The 8,395-nt window shown below is 43.3% G+C and overlaps 1 protein-coding gene across 2 annotated transcripts in view; it reads left to right on the top strand.

Annotated features, from left to right (window-relative positions):
• Nucleotides 1–8,395, top strand: part of Dock1 (dedicator of cytokinesis 1) — a 503,376-nt gene that overhangs the window by 166,657 nt on the left and 328,324 nt on the right. The window lies entirely within an intron of this gene.

Consider the following 8,395-nt stretch of genomic DNA (forward strand, 5'->3'; position numbering starts at 1 on the left):
GCCCCCAGAGCCATGCCCGCACTCTGTAGAGACTTCCAGCTGCCCAACACCTGCCCCCAGAGCCATGCCCGCACTCTGTAGAGACTTCCAGCTGCTCAAGACCTGCCCTCGGAGCAGTGACCACACTCTGTAGAGACTGATGCCTCTGACAAGCTCAGACCAAGTCTCTAGCGCTGCAAACTCTGGGCACCCCTGGTATTTATTGGAAAGAGGACACACAAGATGTGTTCCTAAACCAGGGGGTTCATGTCAGGGAGGCAGGAAAGCAGAGCTGCCAACTTTGGGAATGTAAGATTGTGGTGGTTTTCTCTCTTAACTGAGGGTGTCAACAGGGATAAATGCTAGTGGGGAGGCAGGTGTTGTTTCAGGGCCCAGTGAAGACTGCTCCAGGCTCACATTCTTCTGGGAGCCCTGCTGCTTGGCATTGTCTCATGGTCTTTGAGAATGGAGAATGGAGGACATTATTTTCCCAGGGGATATGAGCAAGCCAACTTTGGATTACTGCCCTTAAGAATGGCTCTAGGTATTTAATTCGGCATTGGAGGGATTGGAATCTAAACTAAGGGTGGAGGCTAAGCAGATTAACTGAGGTGGGGGTTTGCCATGTGAGCGGGTATAGTGCATAGGTGCATACCGGAAACCAAAGGGGGTGTGCATGTTTCTGAAGTGGGTTCTTCAGGTAGGCTGGAGCCCAGGAGCCTGAGGCAATGCTAACCAGTTTACCCTTATCCCCACAGCAGAAGATGTCACTATTTATATCTACATCAATATCTATATCATCCATCTATCTATATATATTTATCTATCTCATATATATGAGATATATATGTGTATATATTGGGTACACACACATAAAGGTCCTTGGAGGGCTCCTCTGCTTTCCCAGTGAAAAATGAGCATGAGGGGTCAACGCAGAGGTAGAGGCCAGCTAGAAGGTTGAATCGTTGGATGGGATATCTACAGAAGGGAGAAGGTGCCAGGGTCAGGGCAAGTTTAATATCAGGTGGCTCTGTGGTTTTCAGAAGTGGGCTGTGAAGAAGGAGGATGTCTGGGCTGATATCCAAGTGCAGAGCATGCCGTCAAAGCCCAGAAGCTCTTGGGGCCGGAGTGAAGCTCAAGAGAAAGGAGTAGTGCGTTATCAGAGGTGAGAGGTGGTGAGAGCTCAGGTCCCACAGGTAGAGGGACCCCCACATGTCAGAGGGTACAGGAAATAGGTTGCCACTTAGAACAGAGTGAGAAGGGGTGACTGCAGTGTTCTGAGAATGGTCACATAGTAGAGGGCACAATTCACAGCTGTTCAGATTTGCGGTCTAACTCTCTTCCCAAGCCGTTTTTCTTGTATGCTAGGAGGTCTCAGTGTTTAGTCTGATAAGCTATATTCTGGTCTAATGGGCTTTGTGAGATCCGCTGGCCTCTGGTGCTCTGCTTAGTAGGTAGCTTCTGTGTGCATCCCTCGGACATCCTTGGGCGGTGCGGCCCAAGAGAACCTCACTGGGGTAGCCTGCCAGGACTTGCCATTCTGACTGTCCTGCTGAGAGTTGCACTGGGTGGCCCAAGGCTACTTGCAGAAGGTGGCCCATAAAACCCTGTCTGCTTTGTGAATGTCTGCTGTATCCTTGCAAGTGCTGTTTATGGTGTTGCTGCAGGCAGGGGAATACTTTGTTGGGTTCAGAGTAAAATGTACCGAGCCCATCCACACTTTCCCCCGTGGACGTCCACACACTAAATGAGATACTTTAAAAGACCCAGCAGCCAGCCTTTGCAGATTCTCATTATTAAATGTCACCATAAATACTTTCTAGTTTTCCAGACCAAGTCTGCAGTAGTTGAAGCAGAACATTTGAAACCAGAAAGAAATGATTTCTATTTAGGACTTTTTTTTTCCCCCTCAGTAGCAGCTCGGGGTTACTAATTGAAAACCCTGGATCCGTTTGGTGTTGCAAGGCAGTGCTAATGCCTACAAAGACCAGTGGGCACCTAAATGTAGGGGGGGAGAGTTAGGGAGTAAGTTGCTCACCAATCTTGTGCATTCTCATGGTTGCAAACACATAGGCATGACTTATGTGTGGAGGTCAGAGGGCAGCCTCAGTGTTATTCCTCAGGTGCCTTTCGCTTTTTATTTGAGACAAGAGTTCTAGATAGTTTGGAACTTTCTCAGGTAGACGAGGCTAGCTAGCTAGCAAGGTTCTGGGGCGGGGGGTCAAGCAGTTTCCACCTCCCAAACTCATCATTGCTGGGATTGTAGGCCCTCTGCTAAACTTGGCCTTTTACCCACACTCCCAGGGCCTGTCTTTACCTTATTAATCCTTGTAAAAGTTATGGGGACCAAATATGGCGGCTTCAGCAAACCAGCCATGGAGCCAGACAGACAACACCAGTCCTTACCACTGTGACTCCTGGCAGACAGCTCTGGGCCTCTCACTCTTCCTCTTTTCCATCTGTGCCAACATGCTCAGGGGCGCCCTCCAGAGGTAGTGACCATTTAGTGTGTCATTTGGGTCAGTATGCTCACCTATAGGTTAAGATGCTTGTCATATGACTTGAAGCTGATTGTGGAGGGCAGGTACATTCTCAGCTGCCCCTCTGCCCCAATATGCTGTCATGCTAAATATGGACATATATCCATTTAATACATTTCTAATGTGTTTTTTATTTTTTTGAGACAGAGTTTCTTTGTGTATCATCTCTAATGGTTTTGAAAAGTAAGGCCAAAAGCTCATCATAGGTTAGGCTGGGCATTTGTAAGGGTCTTATTTTTTCTGCTTTTTTTTTTTCTGGTTTTTATGGGGTGGGGTTTCTATTTTTCTGCCAACTGACTTCTCCCATAGACAGTTCTGGCACTTTCCACAAAGCCTAAAATACAGGCACATAAAAGAGAGCCAAGCCCCTGTGACTTTCTTCCACCTTCTTTGGCAGAAGCTTCTCCTGGACTTTCACGTGCTCCATGATATTTTGACATTTCCGAATGTTTAAAAGGCAGTCATAGTCTGTGTGGCCTCCTAGGCCCCTCTGTCTTAGCCCAGTGCATCTGAGATTCCCCTGCATGTGTGTGACTGTGGTTTGTTATTTTCAATGCTGCGGAGTACTTCATTGTATGGATTCATCTCTTGGGGGACTTTTTGGTGACGTCTTGTTTTTTTATTGATAACCAGTAAGGCCGCTGTGCATGATCACATGCAGGGTTTCTGTATTCTAACACCTAGGGATGCACTTGATGGGTGGATTCTTTCTGTCTCACTGCGACAAGCTGCCAAGATTGTTTCTAGCCTTGTTTCACTGTTTTTGCACCTCGACTTGTAGCACGGGCATGCAGTGTGTTGCTGAACACTTCAGTTACTCTCTACTGGTTCTACACGATGGAGTAATGCCTCACTGGGGGTTTACTTTATATTCTCCTGATGAGTAGTGGTATGGAGATCCTCTCTACCTTCCCACCCTCCACCACTCTACTCATCCCCTCTTCTTCTCTTACTCCCCCCTTCTCCCCCCTTCTCCCCCCCCCCCAAGCTGACCTTGAACTGCTGATCCACCTACATCAGTTTCCAGTTTCTGGGATTCCACCACCATGCCCAGCTTGTGCTAAGCATCTTCTCAAGTGTTTGTTTTCATCTGTACATTTTCCCTCAGAGAAGTTGCCTCTTCCAATCTTTTGCACCTTTTTTTTTAAGTGCAGAGTATTCTTTTCTTATCAAGTTTCTGATCCCTTTGAACGTGCTAGATATGAGGAGTCCCTGCCAGATAGGGATTCATAGCTAACTTCCCCCTGTGTATGGCTCCTGCTTTGTTATCCAGACTGTGCCTTTGAGAGATGTGGCTCTTTGTTTTGAGTGTTTTCTGTTACAGTCTGTGCAGTTATTATTGTGAGAAATCTTAGCTTGGCCCGAAGTCACAAACCTCTTCTTGTGAAAGTTTCATAGTTCTGAGTTTTTTTGTCTAAGGGCGACGATGCATTTAAAGTTTGCCTTTGTGTCTGTGTGGGTCTGGGGTGAGTGTGTTTGGAGATGCTTTTGGAGAAATGGTGCCTTTGTTACAACGCCTTTGACCGTATCTGTTCAGGGAGATACTCTGCCTGTTTGGGGGAGGAAAACACCAATTCCCATTGTGTGTTCTGCTAAGTGTCATTCTGCTCTCTTCTCCATTTGATTCTGAGCCTTCCCACAGTTCCTTGAAATAATTGACATGAGTCAGATGGCGTCAGAAACAGGGCTATCTGTAGCACATGTGATACTTAGAGTCCCAGACACAATGTGGCAGATTCAAACACGGATGTTCAGGAACTTTCCCCAGTAGGATAAAGCTGAGGGGAAGGGTCTCCAGCTTCCCCCAAATTCACGTTTATTGCTAATGTTCAGTGCTCACTGAAATCAGACCAAAGTCACTAATGCTTGGATTGTCAGTTTCTTCCTCTGACACCTCTCACTTCTGGCCACATAAAACTCTGACAGAGTTAGATAAGAGATGTAAGTGTTGCTAGGGTCGCTGTGGTGGAGTATGTTCCTTGGGGCGCATGCTCAGGTGTGCTATACTTGGGTCATATGGTATTTCCATTAAAAATTTTTAATTACATTTATCTACCTACCTACCTACCTGTCTGTCTGTCTGTCTCTTCAGACAGACAGACAGAGGGGGTGTAGGGTGTGCACACATGCCAGGGAGTATGTGTGGAAGTCAGAGTAGAACTTACAGGAGTAAGTTTTTAAGTTCTGTCCTCCTATCATGTGGGCCCTAGGGATTGGACTCGGGTCATCAAGCTTGGTGACAAGTGCCATGGCCCTGCTAAGCCATTTTTCCAACCCTCTTCTGCTTTGAACTTTTGGAGAAAACTTCATACTGATTTCCATTCAGTTTTCCAATCCTCTGAGCAGTGTTTTCTCTGCATCCTCACCAACACTGCCTCTTTTCTTGATGGCAGTCATGCTGACTGCGGTGAGACGAAACTCAGAGTAGTTTTAATTTTCATTTCTCTCATGACTAAAGATGTTGAACATTTAAAAAAAATACATGTTGGGCGTTCATTTATCTTCTTTTGAAAACAATCTTTTCATTTCATTAGCCCATTTGTTGACTGGCAGTTTTGTTGATTGGCAGTTTTTTGTTTGTTTAATTTATCACAATAACAAGGAAATGGAACCAGCCATCAACAGATGAATGGATAATGAAATTGTGGTTTATATACCCAGTTGAATTTTACTCAGTAGTAGAGAAAAATAAAATCTTCAGTGTTGTCAGAAAATGAATAGATCCAAAAAATATATTAAGTGAAGTGACCCAGAATCAAAACCACAAATATTAAATATTCTCTTCCTATGGGGATTCCTCCAGCCGTGTGTGTGTGTGTGTGTGTGTGTGTGTGTGTGTGTGTGTGTGTAGGATTGAGTGTGGACAGACGTATGCTATGAAACCACTTAGGAAACTGGAGAAAAACAGAATGAGGAGATTTTACGCCAATGGTAGAAATAGAGTAAGGAGGCCATGGGGTCAGAAGAATGGGCATCAGTCCGGGGGATGGCAGAGAAATAGGGAAGATAAGTAATAAAAATAAATTTTGTTTGAAAATGCTGCAATAAAACTTAATAATGTGTATACTGATTTAAAATTTTAAATAATAGCCACGAGTGGGCAGGTCTTAGCATGGCGAATGTGATCTCTGCTCTTCCTTTCTGAGGTGCTGGACTTCAGGACAGGTGATAGACTCTACTCTTACTCTGTGAGGTACTGGGCTTTTGGGACAGGGCTTCTTAACTTTTTTGTGCTTTGTGCTTCCCTTTCACCTGAGAAATTGTCACATGACCCCATTTTGTGGGAGAATACAAGCATGCAGATCAATCAGGTACTGAGGATACAGCCTTAAAAATTTGTTTAAAAACAACTATTGGATATACATTGAATTTTACTACTTATCAAAGAGAAAAGCAAATATGCCCATTAATGATAGAGTTGCTTGTTTGTATATCTCAATATTCCAAAGAGAGGCTAATGAGATGCATACTGAAGAATGATAGGAAAATATCACCAGTCTTTCCTTTCTGTCAGTTAAGCTGTTGTATTTCTGTAAAGGCAGAAACTATTATTATGGTAAGAATACTGTGATTCATTAACATAGATTATTTGGGATCTGAAATGGAGAATTGGGCAGGGGGCCAGAACTCCTTGCCCACGTCTGGTGTGATAGCATGCACAGTGGGCATGGTGTGTGTAGAGCCAGGGCTGCAGTGAAGTCCTGAGGTGTGGCACGGGCAAACATTGCTGGCCACACCCAGGCACATTGCAGTCTTAATTTTGAACCAAGTTCTGATCCTGTATGTTCCCCAAACTTTGACTGTGGCCTGACTTCTCAAGTCCTCCATGTTCGGGTGTAAGGACCCAGACAGAGTGACTACCTATAGATTAGAAGCTGGAAGACACAGAAGTGAAGGGCTGAGGTGACTGGAAAAGATGAAAATGGTCTTTCCCGAAAAGACGCAAACAGCAGGAAGACATTCTTGGAGCAGGACAGAACTGCTTCTGTGGGAACCTGCAGTGGATTTGGTATAATGGTATTTTTCTTGGTGATGGTGTGAGTTTGTTATCTGAGCATTGTTTCAGTTGAAGAAGACAAACATTTTTGCTCAGCTCAATTAGTTTTACAAGCAGTGCTTATTGGTGTTCATTGCAGTTACTTTCTCCCCTTTGGCCCTATAATGTTGTTCGTATGAGTGTTCAAAGAGCTGATCGTGTGTGTGTGTGTGTGTGTGTGTGTGTGTGTGTGTGTGTAGTTGATTTTTATTGAGCTCTACATTTTTCTCTGCTCCCCTCCCTGCTTCTCCCCTCCCATTCAGTCCTTTCCCAAGGTCCCCATGCACCCAATTTACTCAGGAGATCTTGTCTTTTTCTACTTCCCGTATAGATCAGATCTATGTAAGTCTCTCTTAGTGTCCGCATTGTTGTCTAAGATCTCTGGGATTGCGGTTTGTAGGCTGGCTTTCTTTGCTTTATGTTTAAAAACCAGTTATGAGTGAGTATATGTGATAATTGTCTTTCTGAGTCTGGGTTACCTCAGTCAAAATGCTGTTTTCTAGCTCCATCCATTTTCCTGCAAAATTCAAGATGTCATTATTTTTTCCTGCTGTTCAGTACTCCATTGTGTAAATGTACCATGTTTTCATTATCTATTCTTCGATTGAGGGGCATTCAGGTTGTTTCCAGTTTTTGGCTATGACAAACAATGCTGCTATGAACATAGTTGTGGCACAGTTGAGTATCCCTTGGATATATACCCAAAAGTGGTATTGCTGGGTCTTGAGGAAGGTTGTTTCTTAATTTTCTGAGAATTCATCACACTGATATCCAAAGGGGCTGTAGCAGCTTGACCTCCCACTAGCAATGCAGGAGTGTTCCCTTTTCTTCACAACCTCTCCAGAATAAGTTGTCATCAGTGTTTTTGATCTTGGCCATTCTTACAGGTGTAATTTTCTCTGTTGACTAAGGGTGTTGAACAATTCCTTATGTGTCTTTCAGCCATTTTAGACTCCTCTGTTGAGAGTTCTCTGTTTAGGTCTTTACTCCATTTTTTTTTATTGGATTATTTGTTCTTTTTATTGACCAATTTCTTAAGTTCTTTGTGTATTTTGAAGATCAGATCTCTGTCTGATGTGGAGTTAGTGAAGATTTTTTTTTTCCCATTCTGTAGGCTGTCGTTTTGTCTTGTTGACTGTATCCTTTGCTTTACAGAAGCTATTCAGTTTCAGGAGGTCCCATTTATTAATTGTTTCTCTCAGTGTCTGTGCTACTGGAGTTATATTTAGGAAATGGTCTCCTGTGCCAATGCGTTCAAGAGTACGTCCCAGTTTTCTTCTATGAAGTTCAGTGTGGTTGACTTTATGTTGAGGTCTTTGATCCATTTGGACTTGAGTTTTGTGCATGCTGATAGATATGGGTCTATTTTCATTCTTCTACATGTTGATATCCAGTTATGCCAGTACCATTTGTTGATTATGCTTTCTTTTTTACATTTGATATTTTTTGCTTCTTTGTCAAAAATCAGGTGTTTGAAAGTGTATGGATTAATATTCGGGTCTTCTATTCAATTCCATTGGTTCTCCTGTCTGTTTTTATGCCAATACCAGACTGTTTTCAGTACTGTAATTCTGTAGTAGAGTTTGAAGTCAGAGATTGTGATACCTCCAGAAATTCTTTTATTGTACAGGATTATTTTAGGTCTTCTGAGTTTTTAGCTTTTCCATATGAAGTTGAGTGCCATTCTTTAGAGGACTGTGAAAAATTTTTCTTGGATTTTAATGGGCATTGCATTGAATCTATAGATTGCTATTGGTAAGATTGCTATTTTTACTATGTTAATTCTACCTACTCAAGAGCGTGGGATATTTTTCCATTTTCTTTTTTTCTTTCTTTCTTT

Source organism: Microtus ochrogaster, chromosome 8 (assembly GCF_000317375.1).
Source record: "Microtus ochrogaster isolate Prairie Vole_2 chromosome 8, MicOch1.0, whole genome shotgun sequence".
In the NCBI taxonomy this organism is placed as follows: domain Eukaryota; kingdom Metazoa; phylum Chordata; class Mammalia; order Rodentia; family Cricetidae; genus Microtus; species Microtus ochrogaster.